Here is a 27,141-nt window from a genome sequence, read left to right on the forward strand (position 1 = left end):
ACCATCTACTCTGAAGGATTCTTCCTGTCTTTTCGTGGAAGCTGTGGATCCGGAACCGGGCTTCCATACACACCGTGTCCAGCTGGTGTTACAGGAGTTCCTGGAGGAGGGAGGATGTCATCTTGGTGATATGTCCATAGGAGTTGATTTTATGTGCCTGTTTTTATCTTTGATTTTGTAAGTGCGGTCTGTGGAATAAAACCACTTTTGTTTTTAAGGACTGCTACACTATGTACCTTTCTTTTAAGTGATCTAGGATGCGTGGTGAGAAGTAGACACATCCTGACCCATTACGTTCTTGTCTGAGGTTCTGGAGTTGTTCCTTAGTAGGTCTGTGATCAAGAGAGAGGAGAGATTGCTGCCATTGACACAGACCTAAGCGAAGGGAGGGTGAAGAATCCCTCCATTTCTTCCAGGGTGAATCAGTTTTCCTTAATACTTGCTTCACTCCTGGTGTTGAAATTTCCCCATTGGTGGTTGGAGAGCGCTACTGTGAATGCACTTTTTTCTGTATCGTGGTTAATATGTAGGCAAGATGAAGCGTACCACACTCACTATAGACAAATGAAGGATCAAGCTCATAAAGGTATCTTTAGCTGGATAAAGTAAGCGTACCCCACTCACAAAAATTATGAAGCATATCAAGGTATCTTTTCACGTGTTCCCCGTGTATCTCTTCAGATTACTCAGGCCTTAACGTCGGACTCGTGCATAAAAAAGGGGGAACAAGAAATATCCAATGTGTAGTATAATCGGTCATAAATATTAAATAAACAATATTCCAAGATATAGCCGTGCGTACTTTTTATTCCCAACTAAATGTTATCACTATGCAATGGTGATATGGACGTACCCGACTTACTAGAAATCGGAATAACACAGGCACATCAAGGTATCTTTTGAAATTTTCTAAATCATAATCACAATTTGCGTACCCCAACTCACAATGTTGTTTCTGTTGTCAAAACACATCAAGGTATCTTTTTCCTGGTGGCTTTTACCCGGATAGTTCTGACAGAGTTTTTATTTCATGTAGTCCGAAAAAAATGATGTCCAACATTAAATGTTAAAAAGGACAAAAAGTTTTATTGTACAAAACCCCAAACAGATGGGGAAAAATCCAATTGTTTAAAAACATGAGATACAGTCTGAAAAATGGGAACATGCAAATAAGCATCCTTTATGTCCACCGACACTAAGTAGTCCCCCTCCTCCAGACTGGCAGTCACCGCCCGAAGTGATTCCATCTTGAACTTTTCAGGAAGAAATTCAGATCTTTTAGATTTAGGATCGGTCTGAACGAGCCATCCGGCTTCGGAACAACAAAGAGGCTTGAATAAAAACCCCACCCTTGTTGTGACAATGGTACCAGGACTATGACCTGGTCTTGATATAATTTTTGGATTGCCGCTGTTACTGCTTCTCTCTCTGGCGGAGAAGCTGGCAAGGTCGATTTGAAAAATCGGCATTGGGGGAACGTCTTGAAACTCTAGTTTGTATATCTGGGATACTATTTGCAACACCCACGGATCCAGGCCAGACCGAATCCAATCCTGACTGAAGAGTATGAGACGTGCCCCCACCCGAGCGGCCTCCCGCAAGGGAGTTCCAGCGTCATGCTGGGGATTTGGCAGAATTAGGGGTAGACTTCTGCTCTTGGGAACCTGGAGCCGGTGTGGGCTTCTTTCCCCTTCCTGCAAATAAGGGGGAACCTCTCGCCTCTTTGTATTTATTGGGCCGAAAGGATTGCATTTGCGGGTGATAGGTCTTTTTTGCCGGTGCAGACGCAGAGCACCTTTATATGGGAGAGCCTCCATGTTTCTTTTGGAATCTGCATCCGCGTTCCACTGGCGAATCCATAACGCCCGCCTAGCCGATACTGCCATGGTAGCGGCCTGTTAACTCAAGAGTCCAATATCCTTCATTGCTTCCAGCATGTAGGTGGCAGCGTCCTTGATATTCCCTAACTTAAGGAGTATCTCATCTTTATCAATCGTGTCAATTTCTGATGACACGCTTTCTGACCATTTTTCAATAGCGCGACTCACCCATGCGCAGGCAATAGTGGGCCTAATCAGTGTACCATTGGTAACATAAATGGATTTCAATGTCGTTTCCATTTTGCGGTCTGCCGGCTCTTTAAGAGAAGCCATGCCAGGAGCAGGGAGAATTACCTTCTTTGTCTCCCATTTTTTCCTGTCTTCAACCGGGAAAGGATAAGCTATGTGAATCCTTTTGGGAATACAATTTTTTTTTATCAGGATTCACCCATATCCCTTCAAACAGAGCATTTAGTTCGTGTGAAGGAGGGAACGTGACTTTGGATTTCTTTTCCTTACATAAATAAGCTTTCTCCTGAGGTACAGGAGTGCTTTCTGTAACCTCCAACACGTCCCTTATAGCCACAATCATATATTGTATACTTTTTGCCAATTTATGATCTATCTGTCTGGATTCACTATTGTCGACACAAGAATCAGAATCCGTGTCGGTATCAGTGTTTACAACATTTGCAAATGGTCTCTTATGTGACCCAGAGGGGCCGCCTGCATAAGGAATAACAGCATCCTGAAAAATCACATCTTCCACAGATTTTCTCCAGCATGCAGCCTTAGATTCAGACTTATCTAATCTACGGTTAATCAGATGCATACGGTCACGTAGCTCTTTCACCCATGCAGGCTCTTGGTGTGCCGGTAGCGCCACCACATTACAACTCTGTGTCCCTAAAATGGCTTCCTCCGGGGAGGAACTCCCTGCCTCAGACATGCCTCACACGTGTACACCACACTCACAGGGACTTATTTTGGGGACAGACCCACAGTAAAATCTGTCAGAGGGACACAGGATAGGAGCAGCCAGTTCACAAACCCAGCGCCAGTATTGCCTGTGAACACAGTATGTCCACAGCCCAAAAGCGCTTTAAATAGTAATATACACTATCAAATGCACCACAATCGCTTTGTGCCCCCCCTTTATAGCACCCTGTACTTGTCAGAAGTGGAGGAGATGACCAGCGTGTTCTCTGCAGCCCGAGGAGAAAAAATGGTGCCGAGTAGTGTGCTGGCTGCCTGAGGAAGAAGCTCCGCCCCTCAGTATCCATGACAATATTTATACTGGCGGGGGTAGGGCTGTGCCAGCGGCATCTTATGCCCCCTTTTAGCCAGTTTGAGGTATTTTTCTTGCTGCCCCCCCTGTGCCCAGCACCCTGCAGTGCCTGTGTGTGTGGGCAACAATGGCGCGCTGCGCTCCCACCAGCCGCACCGCACCTCAGCCGTCACTTACTTGATTGAAGATCATTCTTCTAATACTCACCTGTCTTTTGACTTCTGGCTCTGTGAGGGGGGGGGGGGGGGGGTGACGGCGTGCTGTGGGAGTGAGCATCTAGACATGGCTAGCGTTCAGTTCCCTTCAGCAGCTAATGGTGTCCTGTCAGCCAGAAACAGAACCATGAAACTCTGAGGAAGTTGGTTCTGCTTCTGCCCCCTCAGTCCCACGAAGCAGGTAGTCTGATGCCAGCAGATCTCCCTGAAAATAAAAAACCTAACATAAGTCTTTTCAGAGAAACTCAGTAGAGCTCCTCAGAGTGCGTCCAGTCGACCTGGGCACATTTCTAAAACTGAGGTCTGGAGGAGGGGAATAGAGGGAGGAGCCAGTTCACACCCAATGAAAAGTCTTTGGAGTGCCCATGTCTCCTGCGGATCCCGTCTATACCCCATGGTCTTGATGTCGTCCCCAGCATCCTCTAGGACGTATGAGAAAATCCTTTCCTCTGCATTCCGCTCTGTAGAATAGTGGATTTTACATTTTCCTATTTGTGACTGCTGAGCTGTGATATTTCAGGCATGACAATAACGGCAAACAATTTAAGTAGAGTTAGACACACCAGTAGGTAAAATATTTAGGGGGGGGGATTATCACAGTTTGGAGAAATAAAATTGTGAGAGATACAGTACCAACCAATCAGCTCTTGACTGTCATTTTTAAGCCTATCCTATAAAATGTAAGGCAGAAGCCGATTGGCTGGTACTTTCTCTCTCTCCGAGCTTTGATAATTAACCCCTTAGTGTATTCCCAGTAAGGGCCCATGCAAGCAGTGTATTTTTTTGAGGCCTCTGAAATGACATTGTTGGACAAATCTCCTTTCTAACATTAAAAGGCGGACCCATAATGTACACCCAGTAGAGGCATCTATTCCGTGTTCTCACCCAACATACAGCCTGTCAGCTCAGCACAACGTGCCCCAGGCTTCAGTAATAGAACCAGGTACAGTAGCATTCTCACGTGTATTCCTTCAGCCCACAATATCGCTGCCGCTACTGTATGCAAGCAGCAGGCCTGATTACAAGCACTTATTTTACAACTCCATGTAAGAAGCATTTAGCAAACCAAAGTGATGAATGGGCACCGTATACTGATGTCAGCATTAATATATAGTATAAATAGGAACAGCCAAGATGTTCTCATTCAACAAGAGAGAAAGGTCTATAGTGCTCTAAATTGCCTATTTGTATAATAACTGTGAGCTGTAAATTATATGGCACATTAAAATGCCAGATGCGCCTCTGCTAAAGAGACTGATTATTTATTGGTAGAAGCCAGAGAAATGGCTTGTAGCCTTATACACTAGTCCAGTGGCTGACCCTTGACTAGTATTCTCATTAAACACAGCTATTGCTGATTATAAAAGCTAGGGTTTATAGAACTCATGATATCAGCTGTAAGTTACATGAATCCCCAAAAGAACAGAAAATGACTTAATTCTCTTTGGATTACTTGTAAATTACTGTTTTGCCTCCAATTCTTCACAGACTGTTAAACAGCTATTGTTAGAAATCTGCAATCCACTAACACGAATAATTACACTATTAAACCACTCTGAACATATAAGTACTCCCCGTCACTGAGGCGCATGCACACAAATCCACAGCTATGTTAGGAAAACTCAAATTAAGCCACTGTTTCACATTACTGTAATATATATAGAACTATATATTGAACTCTGCATAAACGGATAAAGGGCCTTATCCAGGTTTGTTAGCAAACAAAAAGCACGCTATTGGAGAAAACTATGCTGCACTGCAGGTGGGGCAGACGTAACATGTGCAGAGAGTGTTAGATTTGGGTGGGTGTGCTCAAACTGAAATCTAAATTGCAGTGTAACAATAAAGCAGCCAGTATTTACCCTGCACAGAAATATAACCCACCCAAATCTAACTCTCTGCACGTTACATCTGCCCCACCTGCAGTGCACATGGTTTTGCCAAATTTTTTTTTTTTGGGGGGGTTTGCTAAGAAACCTGAATAACCCCCAATATATGTTGAGTAATTGAACTTAAATAAATATGTCCACCAAGATCTCTTTATCCGCTCTTTGGCAGATTGCCATGATAATGGGGTTGGGTACACCTCTTATGTAATAGTTTATGTTATAGTTGTTGATATCCTGCAGCGCATGGACAGAAACTGAATAGCTATATAAGTATGCTTAAAAACAATGAGTGATTGTTAATTACCAATGATTTCAGGGACTGTTGGATTTATGGTTTCTAAAGTGAAAGTTCCCATTTGTTGCACAAGAGGTTTAACCAGTTCAGTATCAGAATACCAATGACAACAACTTTCAGTGTTATATACTTGATAATATATATTTGTATACACGGCCTAACAGTACCAAAGTGGCAATGAATCTGCCTGCTCAGCTCCCAACCAATTCCCTGTGCAAGTATCAGTCTACATCAGGAATTCTCATATTTTATTCATTCTCCTAAATACATACCCCAATGTAAGAACGTAGGGACTGGGTAAATATAGAATTCCCTTAAATATTATACTTTAGTCAAATGCACTCTATATACACTGCTCAAAAAAATAAAGGGAACACTAAAATAACACATCCTAGATCTGAATGAATAGTGTTCACTCTAGGCTGTTTTAGCAGGGCGCCGCGCCCTGCCCGTTTTTTAACAGGCAAAACCCGCCCTGCCCCTTTTGCGGCGCCCTGCTAGAACAGCCGCCCGCTCCCTGCCCTCCCGGCGTGTATAGATGCCGTGCGCATGCGCGCGGCATCCATTCACGCATTGGGAGAGGGCTGGGGGAAGCCCAGCACCGACGGAGATGCTGGGCACGCCCCCAACAGTGACGTCGCCGGCCACAGACGCTTTCTATAGTAGCGTCTGTGGGCCGCACCGCCCCCTAAAATGATGGAGGCGTGGCCGCGCCCCCATTTTGGACGCGCCGCGCGCGCGCACATGTGCCCCCGGAGTCCGGCGCCCTGCCCCTTTTCATTCCTAGAGTGAACACTAAATGAATGAAATATTCTTATTAAATACTTAGTTCTTTACATAGTTGAATGTGCTGACAACAAAATCACACAAAAATTATCAATGGAAATCAAATTTATTAACCCATGGAGGTCTGGATTTGGAGTCACACTCAAAATTAAAGTGGAAAAACACACTACAGGCTGATCCAACTTTGATGTAATGTCCTTAAAACAAGTCAAAATGAGGCTCAGTAGTGTGTGTGGCCTCCACGTGCCTGTATAACCTCCCTACAATGCCTGGGCATGCTCCTGGTGAGGTGGCGGATGGTCTCCTGAGGGATCTCCTCCCAGACCTGGACTAAAGCATCCACCAACTCCTGGACAGTCTGCGGATGGAGCGAGACATGATGTCCCAGATGTGCTCAATTAGATTCAGGTCTGGGGAACGGGCGGGCCAGTCCATAGCATCAATGCCTTCGTATTGCAGGAACTGCTGACACACTCCAGCCACATGAGGTCTAGCATTGTCTTGCATTAGGAGGAACCCAGGGCCAACCGCACCAGCATATGGTCTCACAAGGGGTCTGAGGATCTCAGCTCGGTACCTAATGGCAGTCAGGCTACCTCTGGCGAGCACATGGAGGGCTGTGCAGCCCCCCCAAAGAAATGCCACCCCACACCATTACTGAACCACTGCCAAACCGGTCATGCTGGAGGATGTTGCAGGCAGCAGAATGTTCTCCTTGGCGTCTCCAGACTCTGTCACGTCTGTCACATGTGCTCAGTGAGAACCTGCTTTCATCTGTGAAGAGCACAGGGCGCCAGTGGCGAATTTGCCAATCTTGGTGTTCTCTGGCAAATGCCAAACGTCCTGCACGGTGTTGGGCTGTAAGCACAACCCCCACCTGTGGACGTCGGGCCCTCATACCACCCTCATGGAGTCTGTTTCTGATCGTTTGAGTAGACACATGCACATTTGTGGCTTGCTGGAGGTCATTTTGCAGGGCTCTGACAGTGCTCCTCCTGTTCTTCCTTGCACAAAAGCGGAGGTAGCGGTCCTGCTGCTGGGTTGTTGCCCTCCTACGGCCTCCTCCACGTCTCCTGATGTACTGGCCTGTCTCCTGGTAGTGCCTCCATGCTCTGGACACTACGCTGACAGCCACAGCTCGCATTGATGTGCCATCCTGGATGAGCTGCACTACCTGAGCCACTTGTGTGGGTTGTAGACTCCGTCTCATGCTACCACTAGAGTGAAAGCACCGCCAGCTTTCAAAAGTGCCCAAAACATCAGCCAGAAAGCATAGGAGCTGAGAAGTGGTCTGTGGTCACCACCTGCAGAACAACTCCTTTATTGGGGGTGTCTTGCTAATTGCCTATAATTTTCACCTGTTGTCTATTCCATTTGCACAACAGCATGTGAAATTGATTGTCAATCAGTGTTGCTTCCTAAGTGGACAGTATGCTTTCACAGAAGTGTGATTGACTTGGAGTTACATTGTGTTGTTGAAGTGTTCCCTTTATTTTTTTTGAGCAGTGTATTTTCCTAATCACAGAAGAAACGAAGGGATCGATTCATGAAGCAGTGAAAAGAGTAGGGAAGCGAGCCAGTGGAGAATATGGCAACCAATCAGCTGCTCTGTATAATTTTATAATATGCAAACTCGAAATATTACTTCAATGCTGATTGGTTGCCATGGGCAACTTCTCCACTCTTTTCACTGCTTCATGAATAGACCCCTTATTAAAGTTACAGCAGGTGCTTTTACCAGGAAAGCCAATATCGGCTATTCTACATACGGCATGACGTAATTTGCGCTTCTTGTACTGATAAACTGGGCAGGGAAGGGGAATGTGTGAGTATTACCGAGTCTGTAATGAAGTAAACTGCGCTGGGCCCTCCTCTCTTCTTTCCTGTTGCATAAGAGATCGGTTAGAATTCTATGTTTGTGTTGAAATAAATGTGGTAGATCTCTACAAAGCTCAATTACTCATTAAATAGATTAAATGGAATGTGGTCTGTGAGAAAGTCATTCTTGTACTGGAAGGTCATGAAAACCAGGTCCTGTCCTTTCATCTTCCGACCTGAACAGTACAATCCCATCACAATTTGATCATGTACTTCAAATGCTACGGAGGACCCTGTGTGGCTGTAACAGTCAAGCGGACTAAAGAATGCATATGTGGAGTCTGGAAAAACAATTAGTCCACTGGCATACCTTCCACTGGGGCAAATGTATTAACCTTGAGAAGGCATAAGGAAGTGATAAACCAGTGATATGTGCAAGGTAATAAAGGCACCAGCCAATCAGCACCAATATGTAAATTAACATTTAGGAGCTGATTGGCTGGTGCCCAGAGCCGGCCCTAACCAATAAGATGCCCTAGGCAAGATTTTGGCTGGTGGCCCCTAGCACCGCCGCTAGTTCTGCAGGAGATGCCTGGCATGAGTCAGCTGGCAACTCTGCTAACGTCGGGCGCCTTTTGTTTATGAAAATGCATCTTATTTGCATTACTATGTGGCTAGTATACACAAGCAGCTTCTGCTGATTAAAATAAGATTTTACTCACCGGTAAATCTATTTCTCGTAGTCCGTAGTGGATGCTGGGACTCCGTAAGGACCATGGGGAATAGCGGCTCCGCAGGAGACTGGGCACAACTAAAGAAAGCTTTAGGACTACCTGGTGTGCACTGGCTCCTCCCTCTATGACCCTCCTCCAGACCTCAGTTAGGATACTGTGCCCGGAAGAGCTGACACAATAAGGAAGGATTTTGAATCCCGGGTAAGACTCATACCAGCCACACCAATCACACCGTATAACTCGTGATATTATACCCAGTTAACAGTATGAACAATAACTGAGCCTCTCAACAGATGGCTCAACAATAACCCTTTAGTTAAACAATAAACTATATACAAGTATTGCAGACAATCCGCACTTGGGATGGGCGCCCAGCATCCACTACGGACTACGAGAAATAGATTTACCGGTGAGTAAAATCTTATTTTCTCTGACGTCCTAAGTGGATGCTGGGACTCCGTAAGGACCATGGGGATTATACCAAAGCTCCCAAACGGGCGGGAGAGTGCGGACGACTCTGCAGCACCGAATGGGCAAACTCTAGGTCCTCCTCAGCCAGGGTGTCAAACTTGTAGAATTTAGCAAATGTGTTTGACCCCGACCAAGTAGCTGCTCGGCAAAGTTGTAAAGCCGAGACCCCTCGGGCAGCCGCCCAAGAAGAGCCCACCTTCCTCGTGGAATGGGCTTTCACTGATTTAGGATGCGGCAGTCCAGCCGCAGAATGTGCAAGCTGAATCGTACTACAGATCCAGCGAGCAATAGACTGCTTTGAAGCAGGAGCACCCAGCTTGTTGGGTGCATACAGGATAAATAGCGAGTCAGTTTTCCTGACACTAGCCGTCCTGGAAACATAAATTTTCAGGGCCCTGACTACGTCCAACAACTTGAAAGCCTCCAAGTCTTTAGTAGCCGCAGGCACCACGATAGGTTGGTTCAAATGAAAGGCTGATACCACCTTAGGGAGAAACTGGGGACGAGTCCTCAATTCTGCCTTATCCATATAGAAAATCAGTTAAGGGCTTTTACATGACAAAGCCGCCAATTCTGACACACGCCTGGCCGAAGCCAAGGCCAACAGCATGACCACTTTCCACGTGAGATATTTTAATTCCACGGTTTTAAGAGGCTCAACCCAATGTGATTTAAGGAAATCCAACACCACGTTGAGATCCCAAGGTGCCACTGGAGGCACAAAAGGGGGCTGAATATGCAGCACTCCCTTAACAAAAGTCTGAACTTCAGGTAGTGAAGCCAGTTCTCTCTGGAAGAAAATTGATAGAGCCGAAATCTGGACCTTAATGGAACCCAATTTTAGGCCCATAGTCACCCCTGAATGTAGGAAGTGCAGAAAACGGCCCAGCTGAAATTCCTCCGTTGGGGCCTTCCTGGCCTCACACCACGCAACATATTTTCGCCAAATGCGGTGATAATGGTTTGCGGTCACTTCTTTCCTAGCTTTAATCAGCGTAGGAATGACTTCCTCCGGAATGCCCTTTTCCTTCAGGATCCGGTGTTCAACCGCCATGCCGTCAAACGCAGCCGCGGTAAGTCTTGGAACAGACAGGGCCCCTGCTGCAGCAGGTCCTGTCTGAGCGGCAGAGGCCATGGGTCCTCTGAGATCATTTCTTGAAGTTCTGGGTACCAAGCTCTTCTTGGCCAATCCGGAACAATGAGTATAGTTCTTACTCCTCTTCTCCTTATTATCCTCAGTACCTTGGGTATGAGAGGAAGAGGAGGGAACACATAAACCGACCGGTACACCCACGGTGTCACTAGAGCGTCCACAGCTATCGCCTGAGGGTCTCTTGACCTGGCGCAACACCTTTCTAGCTTTTTGTTTAGGCGGGACGCCATCATGTCCACCTGTGGCCTTTCCCAACGGTTTACAATCAGTTGGAAGACTTCTGGATGAAGTCCCCACTCTCCCGGGTGGAGGTCGTGCCTGCTGAGGAAGTCTGCTTCCCAGTTGTCCACTCCCGGAATGAACACTGCTGACAGTGCTAACACGTGATTTTTCGCCCATCGGAGAATCCTTGTGGCTTCTGCCATCGCCATCCTGCTTCTTGTGCCGCCCTGTCGGTTTACATGGGCGGCTGCCGTGATGTTGTCTGACTGGATCAGTACCGGCTGGTTTTGAAGCAGGGGTTTTGCCTGACTTAGGGCATTGTAAATGGCCCTCAGTTCCAGAATATTTATGTGTAGGGAAGTCTCCTGACTTGACCATAGTCCTTGGAAGTTTCTTCCCTGTGTGACTGCCCCCCAGCCTCGAAGGCTGGCATCCGTGGTCACCAGGACTCAGTCCTGTATGCCGAATCTGTGGCCCTCTTGAAGATGAGCACTTTGCAGCCACCACAGCAGAGACACCCTGGTCATTGGAGACAGGGTTATCAGCCGATGCATCTGAAGATGCGATCCGGACCACTTGTCCAACAGATCCCACTGAAAAATCCTTGCATGGAACCTGCCGAATGGAATTGCTTCGTAGGAAGCTACCATTTTTCCCAGGACTCTCGTGCAGTGATGCACCGACACCTGTTTTGGTTTCAGGAGGCCTCTGACTAGAGATGACAGCTCCTTGGCTTTCTCCTCCGGGAGAAACACTTTTTTCTGTTCTGTGTCCAGAACCATCCCCAGGAACAGTAGACGTGTCGTAGGGACCAGCTGTGACTTTGGAATATTTAGAATCCAACCGTGCTGTTGTAGCACCTCCCGAGATAGTGCTACCCCGACCAACAACTGCTCCCTGGACCTCGCCTTTATCAGGAGATCGTCCAAGTACGGGATAATTAAAACTCCCTTTTTTCGAAGGAGTAATCATCATTTCGGCCATTACCTTGGTAAATACCCTCGGTGCCGTGGACAGACCAAACGGCAACGTTTGGAATTGGTAATGACAATCCTGTACCACAAATCTGAGGTACTCCTGGTGATGATGGTAAATGGGGACATGCAGGTAAGCATCCTTGATGTCCAGTGATACCATGTAATCCCCCTCGTCCAGGCTTGAAATAACCGCCCTGAGCGATTCCATCTTGAACTTGAATCTTTTTATATATGTGTTCAAGGATTTCAAAATTAAAATGGGTCTCACCGAACCGTCTGGTTTCGGTACCACAAACATTGTGGAATAGTAACCCCGTCCTTGTTGAAGGAGGGGCACCTTGACTATCACCTGCTGAGAATACAGCTTGTGAATTGCCTCTAGCACTGCCTCCCTGCCTGAGGGAGTTGTTGGCAAGGCAGATTTGAGGAAACGGCGGGGGGGAGACGTCTCGAATTCCAGCTTGTACCCCTGAGATACTACTTGAAGGATCCAGGGATCCACCCGTGAGCGAGCCCACTGATTGCTGAAGTTTTTGAGACGGGCCCCCACCGTACCTGGCTCCGCCTGTGGAGCCCCAGCGTCATGCGGTGGACTTGGAGGAAGCGGGGGAGGACTTTTGCTCCTGGGAACTGGCTGCATGCTGCAGCTTTTTCCCTCTACCTCTGGGCAGAAAGGACGCGCCTTTAACCCGCTTGCCTTTCTGAGGCCGAAAGGACTGTACCTGATAATACGGTGCTTTCTTTGGCTGTGAGGGAACATGGGGTAAAAATGCTGACTTCCCAGCTGTTGCTGTGGAAACGAAGTCCGAGAGACCATCCCCGAACAACTCCTCACCCTTATAAGGCAAAACTTCCATGTGCCTTTTAGAATCTGCATCACCCGTCCACTGCCGAGTCCATAAGCCTCTCCTGGCAGAAATGGACATTGCACTTATTTTAGATGCCAGCCGGCAAATATCCCTCTGTGCATCTCTCATGTATAAGACTGCGTCTTTAATATGCTCTATGGTTAGCAATATAGTGTCCCTGTCTAGGGTATCAATATTTTCCGACAGGGAATCTGACCACGCAGCTGCAGCACTGCACATCCATGCTGAAGCAATAGCTGGTCTCAGTATAATACCTGTGTGAGTATATACAGACTTCAGGATAGCCTCCTGCTTTCTATCAGCAGGCTCCTTTAGGGCGGCCGTATCCGGAGACGGTAGTGCCACCTTCTTTGACAGGCGTGTGAGCGCTTTATCCACCCTAGGGGATGTTTCCCAACGTGACCTATCCTCTGGCGGGAAAGGGTACGTCATTAGTAACCTTTTAGAAATTACCAGTTTCTTATCGGGGGAAGCCCACGCTTCTTCACACACTTCATTTAATTCCTCAGATGGGGGAAAAACCACTGGTAGTTTTTTCTCCCCAAACATAATACCCTTTTTTGTGGTACCTGGGGTAACATCAGAAATGTGCAACACATTTTTCATTGCCTCAATCATGTAACGTGTGGCCCTATTGGAAGTTACATTAGTCTCATCGTCGTCGACACTGGATTCAGTATCCGTGTCGACATCTGTGTCTGCCATCTGAGGTAGCGGGCGTTTTAGAGCCCCTGATGGCTTCTGAGACAGCTGGGCAGGCACGAGCTGAGATGCCGGCTGTCCCACATCTGCTATGTCGTCAAACCTTTTATGTAAGGAGTTGACACTTTCACGTAATTCCTTCCACAAGTCCATCCACTCAGGTGTCGGCCCCGCAGGGGGTGACATCACATTTATCAGCATCTGCTCCGCCTCCACATAAGCCTCCTCATCAAACATGTCGACACAGCCGTACCGACACACCGCACACACACAGGGAATGCTCTGACTGAGGACAGGACCCCACAAAGTCCTTTGGGGAGACAGAGAGAGAGTATGCCAGCACACACCAGAGCGCTATATGTACACAGGGATTAACACTATAAACTGAGTGATTTTCCCTTATAGCTGCTTATATGTATACTACTGCGCCTAAATTTAGTGCCCCCCCTCTCTTTTTTTACCCTTTGTAGTCTTGAAACTGCAGGGGAGAGCCTGGGAGCGATTCTTCCAGCGGAGCTGTGAGGGAAAAATGGCGCCAGTGTGCTGAGGGAGATAGCTCCGCCCCTTTTCCGGCGGACTTCTCCCGCTTTTTTATAGATATCTGGCAGGGGTATTTTTCACATATATAGCCTCTAGGACTATATTATGTGATTTTTATGCCAGCAAGGTGTTTAATATTGCTGCTCAGGGCGCCCCCCCCCAGCGCCCTGCACCCATCAGTGACCGGAGTGTGAGGTGTGCATGAGGAGCAATGGCGCACAGCTGCAGTGCTGTGCGCTACCTTGTTGAAGACCGAAGTCTTCTGCCGCCGATTTCCAGGACCATCTTCTTGTTTCTGGCTCTGTAAGGGGGACGGCGGCGTGGCTCCGGGACCGGACGATCGAGGTCGGGCCCTGTGTTCGATCCCTCTGGAGCTAATGGTGTCCAGTAGCCTAAGAAGCCCAAGCTAGCTGCAAGCAGGTAGGTTCGCTTCTTCTCCCCTTAGTCCCTCGTAGCAGTGAGTCTGTTGGCAGCAGATCTCACTGAAAATAAAAAAAACTAAAATTATACTTTCTTTTCTAGGAGCTCAGGAGAGCCCCTAGTGTGCATCCAGCTCAGCCGGGCACAAGATTCTAACTGAGGTCTGGAGGAGGGTCATAGAGGGAGGAGCCAGTGCACACCAGGTAGTCCTAAAGCTTTCTTTAGTTGTGCCCAGTCTCCTGCGGAGCCGCTATTCCCCATGGTCCTTACGGAGTCCCAGCATCCACTTAGGACGTCAGAGAAAATTATATGTAGCATGCCTATATTCTGTGTGCGACTGCGGCTGTATCTGCATACGAAATACTACATTACAGTGATTTCCAGGAATACACTGCAATGTAGCATGCCGCAGTCACACACAGAATATAGGCATGCCGCATATCATTTTAATCAGCAGAAGCTGCTGGTGCCCCTAAGCATACCAAATGCCCTAGGCATTTGCCTAGTTTGCCTATGCCTAAGGTCGGCTCTGCTGGTGCCTTTATCACCTTGCACATATCACTGGTTTATCACTTCCTTATGCCTTCTCCAGGTTAATACATCTGCCCCATAATGCTTTGGGATGCGTATTAGCCTTTATGTGTATGTGCCTTATCAGGAGCGGATCCAGAACAAAATGACAGGGGGGGCACCACAATAGGGAAAGGCGGGCGGGCATGGGGGGGGGGGGGGGGGGGGGTTGGTCTTTGGATGTGTAGCTGCAGGATTTACAATGTACGGTGACTTCCGCAAGGCACCCTCTGCTACATAAACCCCAAAGCAACACCCTGTATTTTTTGCATGAAGCATACAGAAATTATCAGACAAGGCCATCACCCGGTCTTATAGGCCCTACACACTGGGCGATATCAAAGATATGAACAATCTCGTTCATTAATGAACGAGATACCGTTCATATCTTTGAGTATGGAGGCTCCAGCGATGAACGATGTGCGGCTCCGCGCTCGTTCATCGCTGGTGCCCTGTTGGCTGTGCATGCAGGCCAATATGGACGATCTCATCCATATTTGCTTGCACTTCTATGGAGCCGTGTGACGGGGGAAGTGAAGAAACTTCACTCCCCCCGTCACTGCCCCCCCGCCGTTGGGTCGCCCGTCGGCCATATCTGCTGTCGGGCAGCTCGGCGGCGGATCGATAAATGTGTAGGGCCCTTTATTGTAGAGGGGCCAACACCACGCCTAGGGTGAGCGCAATCATATGTCCCAACCTGTTGTGGAACTACAAATCACAGCCAGAAGTTTGCATTGTCCATGCTGGGATAAGTGGTTCCATAGACTGGGATAACCCTCAAACAAAATTGTGACTGTCTCTCACCTTCAAACTCGCGGCTGTGCTGGGGAGTATACTTCAGGGTCCAGAGGGAATGCAGGATCGTGGCCCAATGCTCTGTAACCTCCTTGCAGTCCTGGCCGTGATGTTAGTGAAGCAGGTGTTGCCGTGGCCGGACCTGCCGAGCACCCTGGGGCTAGGAGGGGGGAGCTGCAGAGAGGCCGGCTGGCTGTGGGCCGGGGAGCACTTGGGTGAAGGCAGCCCGAACAGCTTCTTCCCCGCTGCTTCTCATCGGGGCAGCGATGGAGACACCAGCTACGCTAAGCTCCACCTTCTGCTCCGGAGGCACCGCACAGAGATACAGCTGGGCTGTGAAAGGTATTAACCTGGGCTGGCGGCTTTATTGGGCTGACGGCTTTATTGGGCAGGCGGGCGGTGAGCGGCCAGTGGTAGTGAGCGGCTGCCAGCAGGCATCAGAGTGACGCTGATTTCAGCAGCGCCCTCACAGGTCCGGCGCTCAACGCGGCTGCGTAGTCGGCGTATGCGTCGGGCCGGGCCTGGTAACGCGCTGCTAGTGTAGCCCTGCTGAGCCTCCTGCCGGCATGTACACCATAGCGTTCCTTGCAGCTGGTGATCCTAAATGACAGGGGGGGCACGTGCCTGGTGCCCCCCCCCCCCTGAATCCGCCACTGTGCCTTATTGTAAATGAAGTAAAATAAGCTATTCTACATGTATAACAAACATCACATCTTTCATGTGTATTTAGTGCATCTGTAAATGTGGTGTTTTAAAAATTTAAATCTGTATACCTTTCTATTTATCACTGTTATATGTCGCAAAAAAAAAAAAAAAAGTGAGTGAGTGAGTTATGCTGGGTACACACTGGCAGATATTCAATTGAAAGGCTGATATATATCATGGGCACATCGGCGGTGTGTCCTGCCGATATATCTGTGAACGACTTCGTTCACAGACATATCACGTCAGCCCTGCAGCACAGCCGAAGCCCGATATACCTGCAGGCGTGTGTACAGGCGTTGCGCCGACTGCTCATACACTAGCTGCTGCCACCATGTTAATGCCCACCCAGCTGTGACGTCAGGTACAACACATCGGGCCGACGATCAGTAAGTGTGTATGCACTTACTGATCGTCAGATATGTCGATGGACCGGACAATCACTTGGCCTAGTGTGTACCCAGTTTTACAGTAGTGTCATGGAGGGCAAAATTACATTGCAGTATTGTATTTCACATTAATAGAAGTATTTAAAAATGACTGACTAGCTTTGACAGCAAACCTCAGTTTTAAGCATCTAAACTACATTTTCTGAGTAAGATGCAACAAAAACCACTAATAAAACTGGTGTGTATATGTTCATAAAGTAGCTGTCACAATATGAGGGTGATAATGAGTACAATATGGCTTCCAGAGAGATTAGATTCTGCTTGTTGTCCCTGTACAATATAATATAGTTAAAAAAAACGGTGTGTGCATTGGAAACTGTGGACCGTATTCAGTAAGGGGTGTGGTATGAGTTGCCGGCGGCCGTGTTCCCGGTGCCAAACATTCCGGCTCCGGGTTCCCGACCGCCGGCTTGCCGACAGCGGAGTGAGCGCAAATGAGCCGCTTGCGTGCTCGCTGCGCTCGCCACACTGCAGGAACAGTTATCCACGTTATCTATTCTCCCTTCGGGGGGGGGGGGGGTCGTGGACCCCCAAAAGGTGTCGGTATGCCGGGTGTCGGGATTCCGGCGCCGGTATACTGTGCGCCGGGATCCCAACAACCGGTATACTGAATACCACCCTTCATTAAGGACTGCAAATTCTGCTTATTAGCAGAATTTGCAATCGTTTTGTTTGCATGCTGGGGGCCGCCCATCATGCTACCCGTCGCCTCCCCTCTGCAACCACACTGAAATTGAAAAGCCTCCTGTCGGCGCAGCCTGGCTACAATGGCAGAAGGCCCGCCACCATCTTTTTGATCGCAGCAGTGTGTGATGTCACGCAACCGCCCTGACCACACCCCCCGTTCGTCTGCCGCCGCCTCCATTTCCCAGGTGCCTCCCCCACAACGCTCCGTCTCCGCCTAGGAAACGGAGTGTTGCCACCCCCTCCCGCCCCGAGAATGCTGCCTGACTAACAGGCAGAGGCGTTCGCATTTACTGCGGGGTGCCTGCAGTAAATGCGGGTGCATGCGCAGGGCCTCACCCGCATCATCTTTGTCATTTTTGCAGTTGGATCGCATTTTGCGATCCAACCTGAATGAGGGCCTGTTGTATTTGCACAGCGGATCTGTTGTCATATCTCAGGATTAAAATATAAACCCAGCTGCCTAGAAGACTGTAGTCCATAGGAGGTGGAATAGTGTTTGTGTGTCTATGGGGCACATACATTGATCACAATCCGCATTTTTAATTCTGATGTGATAGATATTTTTAATGGATATTTGCAACGTGATAATGAATATAAAGAGAAGAGCCTGTCCTGGAGAAGAGGTGGAAGCAGTGTGATAGCGAAACACTGTCACACAGCTTCTCGGTTCAGGTCCCCCGCAGTCAAGGTGCATGTGCAGCCACTGGCCATCACATGATCACTGGGTTTGACGGGGAGGAATCCGTAGGATCCCTCTCCAGGAGAATTTGCAATAGAGTAGCCCATAGGCTGCTACAGGACAACGCCATCTGGAGATGGTATTATCCTATCAAGAGCTTGGTAAAGCCAGCAGCACAGCAGCCCCCATAGAAACTTTGCAGACGAAAATTTCTGCTGTGATACCTCCATAGTATATCTGAGGGATCCTTAATATTTGTGGATAACCCCCAAAAGCAGCGGTTTTCTGGGACTATACTGTAAATAATTATAAATAAGCCCTTAAATATATCCAACAAAAGCACAAAACATTAATCAAAGCAATAAAAAAAAAAGGATCTAGAAATGTAAGAATAAAGGAAATAACATTATATGAAGAGCTGAGGGGCTACATTTACCAATTGGAGCTTTCAAAGTTGCCATATCTTTGGCAGTTTCGGACGCTAGATTTAAAGGACCAATAATATTAAATTCAAAATGTATCTAATACTATTGCCCGTTAAATCAAATGTCCAGACCAAATGGATATGGGGCTGAATTGAAAAGCACAGCTTGCCAAATTTAGCCTGAAGAACAGAATTGGTTAATGTTAAATCTCCTGCTAACTACTAAGAAATGTATGAAAGTTTGGAGAGAAATAAAGTACTAACCAATCAGCTCCCAACTGTCATTTTACAGGTTGTGTTTAAGAACATAGGAGATGATTGATTGGTACTTTATTGGTCTTCACCAATCACACATTTCGGAATATAAATGATAGCGGTATTCGCACACCAGGTTTCTTGAGCTCCTATTAACCTTGACACAGAGAGAAATTATACAAAGTAAATGGTCCCACAAAGAGAATGTATGAAAACATACAAAGACTGCATAATATTTGCATATATTTGTATTTATGGATATACCACCAGGGGCCCCAGTGATCGTCACATCTCAGTTGTCAACAACATTGTACCCAGTGCAGCCACAAACAGTGACAGATTTGAAAGGTGGGTCCTCTTGCGAATCGGTAACACGCAACTGGTTCCATCAACTAACATGGTTTGCAGGCTGTCTCCATTTCACCACTCAACACTTTTGCAGGCTTTTTTTTAAATACAGAATTTATACATAGTTCACATCATTAAACCCATATACAACAGTTCGACATCATGGAGACAATAAGTAGAGTATGTGTAGTCAACCACCACAAAACCAGCCTACTGGGGTGAAAGATGTTCTATCAAGAGACAGCAGAACTGTAACCTAGGGATGTGATGGAGGGTACATGGGAGGGTAAGAGCAGAACTCCTTGCAATCATTGGACAGATAGAGCAAACCAGCGAATCAGATAGTGTAATCTCAGAACAGTGGGCTTGGCCTGGGAACAGGCAAAGTAGTTAAGTAGATTAAAATATATTCCACTATTAGGCAAGTACCATGTATCCCAAATTTCATAGTATTGTTTCACCATGTCATGCAAAAGACTGCATGCGATCAGGGGGTTGTGAGCATCTTCCAATCACTAGTGTTCTGGAGCTCAGACTGTGTTACAAATGTAAAGAGATAAAGTGTTACAAATGTGGCAGATTCATTTATCTGAAGATTTACAAAGTGATGTGGTTGGATAGGACAGGAGAAGGGGTCTTTGGGGACCTGTGTACTGGTAGTAAGATTAATCAAGTCTAGAATATCATCCCAAAATCTGGATAGCACTGGAGAAACCCCAAATGGAGTCGATTCAATTCGGCAATTTATGAATAGCGCAGGGAATTAGCTCCCGACGCTATTCAATTCAGCTCCAGTTAAGTCGGCGATGGCCCGTTCTCGCCGACTAAACAGGTTGAATTGTCGGGAGAACGGGCATTCTCCGACTTAACTCCCCGGCGCGAGGCTGATTCCCGACAGAATCAGCCTCGCGCCGGCCGCGAGGCAGCACTTTTGTCGGGTTTCTTCTCTCATTCCCCGGGGATGAGAGAAGAGTTCCCGACAACTGCGGGTAACTAGCAGCTGAATTGAATAGCTTCGGGAGCTAATTCCCGGCGCTATTCATAAGTTGCCGAATTGAAATCGACCCCAATGTTTGTTAAAAAGGAAACACAACTTTCATCTCATTATGAATCAATATTGCACAGTGTGAGCACAAATAAACCACCAATCAGAATCGCTATTCGATCCTGGATTTTGGTCAGGCACAGTAAGCCTGCTAATGTTTGTGGGAATCGACACTCACATTGTCCTACTCTCTATTTAGTAACTACTAGATGCAGTGCCCAGCTTCGTTAGGTGGAAGTTAGTGATAGCGGAAGTCGTTTACCTAGAGTTTTCGGATTTTGGTAATATATAGGGTGGGGTTGGAAGGTGTTGGGAAAATGAGCTATATGTGAAAAAGTGGCATTGTGTAATCTCAACAAATATGGACCGGTTACATTTTTATAGCTCTTTGACCTACTTTTTATAGGATGTCAGTCCAAATAAGTAATAATTAACTACGCTTACCTACCAATAAGTTTATCACGGTACACGTGTCGCTACTGAGGTACGTACACCTGATGCTGCTGACTTGCCGAAAGCAGTGCAGGGAACAACTTCCTGTGGACACCCACCCACAGCCCCCTGAAAGCCATTTGGTTGCTATTGAGGCATACACGCCTGTTGCTGATGACTTGCAGAGAGCAGTGCAGAGGACAACTTCCGGCGAAGCCCCACCCACAGGCCCCAGACAACCATTCGGTTGCCATTGAGGAGCGTACGCCTGTCACTGCCAACTTGCCGAGAGCAGTCCATGGGACCCCTCCCCGCGGAGCCCCACCCACATGACAACAACAATTGTGATGACCGACCAGTTGTTAGGATACTTAACCTGAAACCTACCTGGGAAAATTACCTACACAATGGTGAAAACCGCATTCCAAACAGTTCAGTGGATTCAGAGTTTACAGCAATCAGACAAACGTTCTCATATATAAGATATATAGACAGATAGAAGAAAAGAGAAAACAACATCTCCTGCTGGTGTTTAGGTACAAGTTCCAGCAGGCCCTGCTAGAGTCTAGTAAAGCATGCTGGGATTTGTAGTTTCCACAAGAACTTGCAAGTCACTATTTTCCCTCCACGGCTTACAGGCCCTATAGGAATATGACAGTTTCTATTGACAGCACTTGCACAATGTTTCCTTCCCAACAAATCAAACAATGGAAATGAGCCAACTGCAATATAAACAGCATTGTGGCCCTACTTAAACTATTATAAAACCCCTAGAATCACTGTACTGGGCAGAATAATAGCAGGCCCAGTACAGGATTTACCTTGACTGGTGCGGACCACATTACTGAGCCCCCACAAAGCATAAGAGCAGTGTCGGGTAACATGCTACCCTCCAAACCTTGGCCTGCAACCCCTTAGTGCCCCCGCTTCATGGTCTTATATGTTATAGCTTGGACGACTTGCATACATTGCCTGCATACAGTATAGGTTATTACAGATAGATGTCTTTCTTGGATTACAAATACCCTTTTAACTTATTTCTGAGACTAGGAGTAATGTGCAGCCCTTTTGAAGGTAAGAGGGCCACCACTGCGGCCCCTGAAGTGTATGAGGGCCACACATCACTGAGTTAGAGGGACTGAGCAGGGTTATACTGTGCAGAATCTTGACATAAAATGCAATTATTGCCTTTATTTTTGTTTTCAAACCTCCCTCCTCCTCTGCTCTGTGCCTATCCCTGCATCACATGACCACATTTCTGGCTGCTGTCACCTCTCCCATTTGGACCTCACCCCTTTGCATTAACCCAACATTCCTGAAGTTCCCCTCAACGCAAACCCTCTTCCCCATTCCTGCAGAGATACACCTGACACAGCTGACTCCCCCCTGCTCTCCCCAGGTCTGTCAGACACAAGTCCCCCTATGCAGCCGCCCTCTCCTCCCTACCTGGGGCTGATCAGGCTGCTGAGTGTTGGTGCAGAGAGGTCGGTGTCACATCCCAGACCTGCTGCCTGCTGCAGCGGCTTCTTCCTCCTCTGTGAGCCGGACAGATCACGCTGATTTCCGCAGGTGACTGAGGGCCTGAGCGAGGCAGCATGGGAGATGTAGTCCTGTGCCCATCACTGACACTGACTGACTGCTGTAGCACACTCCCCCTGCCTGCTACGCACTGACACTCTCCCTGCAGCTACTGTGTATTAGTAACACCCTGAGTGGCCTCTGTGCATGTGCTGTCACACTGACAGGCCACCTACCTGCACATGTGTGCTGCCATTACGTATGAACTGTAGTCCTTCGTTGTACTTTCCTGTATAGTGGCTGGCAGCAAGTCATTCACAGGCAATTACCAGCACAAAGCATGTCTGTGCATCATGCGTGGTTGGTTGCTGTTTTTTTTTTTTTTTTTTGCCCCTTCTGTAAAACACTTCAGTGGTAGAGGTGTCATTTTCAGGCTGTTTGGTATTATATGTCTGCCACGTACCTTACTGGCAATATCATGCTTCCTTGTGTATTGTAGGAACATACGTGCAAATTGTGAGGTGATTTGCAATTCTGCTACCACATAGATGAGGGTCACATGTTCCTTAGTTTAGTCTGAAGGTTTCAGTTTAGTTCAAGGAGATGTTTGGAAAAATAAAAAATAAAAGCAGTTAATAAAATTTGCAAATGGTGTTCTTAATAACTCAGTAATTGAAGTGGGAAATTCAAGTTTGATAATGAGAACTTCCTATTAGAGATTTCTCTATCGTCCTAGTGGATGCTGGGGTTCCTGAAAGGACCATGGGGAATAGCGGCTCCGCAGGAGACAGGGCACAAAAGTAAAGCTTTTCCGATCAGGTGGTGTGCACTGGCTCCTCCCCCTATGACCCTCCTCCAGACTCCAGTTAGATTTTTGTGCCCGGCCGAGAAGGGTGCAATTCTAGGTGGCTCTCCTAAAGAGCTGCTTAGAGAAAGTTTAGCTTAGGTTTTTTATTTTACAGTGAGTCCTGCTGGCAACAGGATCACTGCAACGAGGGACTGAGGGGAGAAGAAGTGAACTCACCTGCGTGCAGGATGGATTGGCTTCTTGGCTACTGGACATCAGCTCCAGAGGGACGATCACAGGTACAGCCTGGATGGTCACCGGAGCCGCGCCGCCGGCCCCCTTGCAGATGCTGAAGTTAGAAGAGGTCCAGAATCGGCGGCTGAAGACTCTGACAGTCTTCTAAAGGTAGCGCACAGCACTGCAGCTGTGCGCCATTTTCCTCTCAGCACACTTCACACGCTGTCACTGAGGGTGCAGGGCGCTGGGGGGGGGCGCCCTGGGAGGCAAATGTAAACCTATATACTGGCTAAAAATACCTCACATATAGCCCCCAGAGGCTATATGGAGATATTTAACCCCTGCCAAACTTCACTAAAGAGCGGGAGACGAGCCCGCCGGAAAAGGGGCGGGGCCTATCTCCTCAGCACACAGCGCCATTTTTTCTCTCACAGAAAGGCTGGAGAGAAGGCTCCCAGGCTCTCCCCTGCACTGCACTACAGAAACAGGGTTTAAACAGAGAGGGGGGCACTAATTGGCGATATAAATATATATATAAAGATGCTATTAGGGAGAAACACTTATATAAGGTTGTCCCTATGTAATTATAGCGTTTTTTGGTGTGTGCTGGCAAACTCTCCCTCTGTCTCTCCAAAAGGCTAGTGGGGTCCTGTCCTCTGTCAGAGCATTCCAGGTGTGTGTGCTGTGTGTCGGTACGTGTGTGTCGACATGTATGAGGACGATGTTGGAGGAGGCGGAGAAATTGCCTGTAATGGTGATGTCACTCTCTAGGGAGTCGACACCGGAATGGATGGCTTATTTAGGGAATTACGTGAACATGTCAACACGCTGCAAGGTCGGTTGACGACATGAGACGGCCGACAAACAATTAGTACCGGTCCAGGCGTCTCAGAAACACCGTCAGGGGTTTTTAAAAAAACGCCCATTTACCTCAGTCGGTCGACACAGACACAGACACGGACACTGAATCCAGTGTCGACGGTGAATAAACAAACGTATTCCTCATTAGGGCCACACGTTAAGGGCAATGAAGGAGGTGTTACATATTTCTGATACTACAAGTACCACAAAAAAGGGTATTATGTGGGAGTGAAAAAACTACCTGTAGTTTTTCCTGAATCAGATAAAATAAAATGAAGTGTGTGATGATGCGTGGGTTTACCCCGATAGCAAATATTGGCGTTATACCCTTTCCCGCCAGAAGTTAGGGCGCGTTGGGAAACACCCCTTAGGGTGGATAAGGCGCTCACACGCTTATCAAGTGGCGTTACCGTCTCCAGATACGGCCGCCCTCAAGGAGCCAGCTGATAGGCAGCTGGAAAAATATCCTAAAAAGTATATACACACATACGGTGGTTATACTGCGACCAGCGATCGCCATCAGCCTGGAGATGCAGTGCTGGGTTGGCTTGGTCGAATTCCCTGACTAAAAATATTTTATTGATATAGAGCATTTAATAGGATGCATTCTATATATATGTATGCGAGATGCACAGAGGGATATTTGCACTCTGGCATCAAGATAAGTGCGTTGTCCATATCTCCCAGAAGATGTCATGGACACGACAGTGGTCAGGTGATACAGATCCCATACGGCACATGGAAGTATTGCCGTATAAAGGGAAGGAGTTATTTGGGGTCGGTCCATCGGACCTGGGGGCCACGGCTACAGCTGGGAAATCCAACCTTTTTACCCCAAGTTACATCTCAGCAGAAAAAGACACTGTCTTTTCAGCCTCAATCCTTCCGTTTCCCATGTGGGCAAGCGGGCAAAAGGCCAGTCATATCTGCCCAGACATAGAGGAAAGGGAAGTAGACTGCAGCAGGCAGCCCCTTCCCAGGAAAAGAAGCCCTCCACCGCGTCTGCCAAGTCCTCAGCGTGACGCTGGGGCCGTGCAAGCGGACTCAGGTGAGGTGGGGGGGTAGTCTCAAGAGTCTCAGCGCGCAGTGGGATCACTCGCAAGTTGACCCCTAGATCGTACAAGTATTATCCCAGGGGTACAGATTGGAGAGTCGAGACATTTTTTCCTCGCAGGTTCCTGAAGCCTGCTTTACCAACGGCTCCCTCCGACAGGGAGGCAGTATTGGGAAAAAATTCACAAGCTGTATTTCCAGCAGGTGATAATCAAAGTACCCCTCCTACAACAAGGAAAAGGGTATTAGTCTTCCACACTATATTGTGGTACTGAAGCCAGACGGCTTGGTGAGACATAGTCTAAATCTGAAATCTTTGAACACTTACATAAAAAGGTTCAAATCAAGATGGAGTCACTCAGAGCAGTGATAGAGAACCGGAAAAAAGGGGACTATATGGTGTCCCTGGACATCAAGGATTACCTCCATGTCCAAATTTGCCCTTCTCAACAAGGGTACCTCTGGTTCGTGATACAGAACTGTCAATATCAGTTTCAGACGCTGCCGTTGAATTATCCACGGCACCCCGGGCCTTTACCAAGGTAATGGCCGAAAAGATGATTCTTAAAAGAAGAAAGGCATCTTAATTATCCCTTACTTGGACGATATCCTGAAAGGGGCAAGTTTCCAGAGAACAGTTGGAGGTCGGAAAAGAACTATCTAAAGTAGTTCTACGACAGCACGAGTGGATTCTAAATATTCCAAAAATCGCAGCTGTTTTCCGATGATACGTCTGCTGTTCCTAGGAATGATTCTGGGCATAGTCCAGAAAGAGGTATTTCTCCTGGAGGGGAAAGCCAGGGAGTTATCCGACCTAGTCAGAAACCTCCTAAAACCAGGCCAAGTATCAGTGCATCAATGCACAGGAGTCCTGGGAAAAATGGTGGCTTCTTACGAAGCGATTCCATTCGGCAGATCTCACGCAAAAACTTTTCAGGGGGATTTGCGGGACGAATGGTCCGGATCGCATCTTCAGATGCATCAGCGGATAACCCTGTCTCCAAGGACAAGGGTGTCTCTTCTGTGGGGGCTGCAGAGTGCTCATCTTCTAGAGGGCAGCACATTCAGCATTCAGGACTGTGTTCTGGTGACCACGGATGCCAGTCTGAGAGGCTGGGGAACAGTCACACAGGGAAGAAATTTCCAAGGAAGTGTGGTCAAGTCTGGAGATTTCTCTCCACATGAATATACTGGAGCTAAGGGCAATTTAGGATGCTCTGAGCCTAGGAAGACCTCTGCTTCAAAGTCAACCGGTGCTGATCCAGTAGGACATCATCATGGCAGTCGCCCACGTAAACAGACGGGGCGGCACAAGAAGCAGGAGGGCAATGACAGCAAGGATTCTTCGCTGGGCGAAAAATCATGTGATAACACTGTCAGCAGTGTTCATTCCGGGAGTGGACAACTAGGAAGATTTCCTCAGCATGAATGAATTCCACCCGGAAAAGTGGGAACTTCATCTGGAAGTTTCCACATGTTTGTAAACCGTTGGGAAAGACCAAAGGTGGTTATGATGGCGTCCCACATGAAGCGCCAGGTCTAGAGACCCTCAGGCAATAGCTGGGACGCTCTGGTAACACCGTGGGTGTACCAGTCGGTGTATGTGTTCCCTCCTCTGCCTTTCATACCCAGTGTATGGAGAATGATAGGAAGGAGAGGAGTAAGAACTATACTCGTGGCTCCGGTTTGGCCAAGAAGAACTTGGTACCCGGAACTTCAAGAGATACTAGAAAGGATCTTGATTCAGCAAGAATCATGTCTGTTCCATGACTTACCGCAGCCGCGTTGACGGGTGAACGCCGGATCCTAAGGGAAAAAGGCATTCCGGAAGAGGTCATCCCTACCCTGGTCAGAGCCAGGAAGGAGGTGACCGCACAACATTATCACTGCTTAGGTGAAAATGTGTTCCATGGTGTGAGGCCAGGAAGGCTCCACGGAAGAATTTCAACTAGGTTAATTCCTACATTTCCTGCAAACAGGAGTGTATATGGGTCTCAAATTGGGGTCCATTAAGGTTCAAATTTCGACCGGTCGATTTTCTTCCAGAAAGAAATTGGCTTCAGTTCCTGAAGTCCAGAAGTTGTTAAGGGAGTACTGCAT

General features: G+C 47.7%; 1 protein-coding gene across 1 annotated transcript in view; it reads right to left on the minus strand.

Moving 5' to 3' along the window:
- Positions 1-22,255, minus strand: part of VAMP7 (vesicle associated membrane protein 7) — a 73,212-nt gene extending 50,957 nt beyond the window's left edge. The window contains exon 1 of the mRNA XM_063937565.1: positions 22,032-22,255. The gene's annotated coding sequence lies outside the window, so the exon portion shown is untranslated. The remainder of the gene's footprint in view (positions 1-22,031) is intronic.
- Positions 22,256-27,141: the final 4,886 nt, after the last annotated feature.

Source organism: Pseudophryne corroboree, chromosome 8 (assembly GCF_028390025.1).
Source record: "Pseudophryne corroboree isolate aPseCor3 chromosome 8, aPseCor3.hap2, whole genome shotgun sequence".
Taxonomy (NCBI): Eukaryota; Metazoa; Chordata; class Amphibia; order Anura; family Myobatrachidae; genus Pseudophryne; species Pseudophryne corroboree.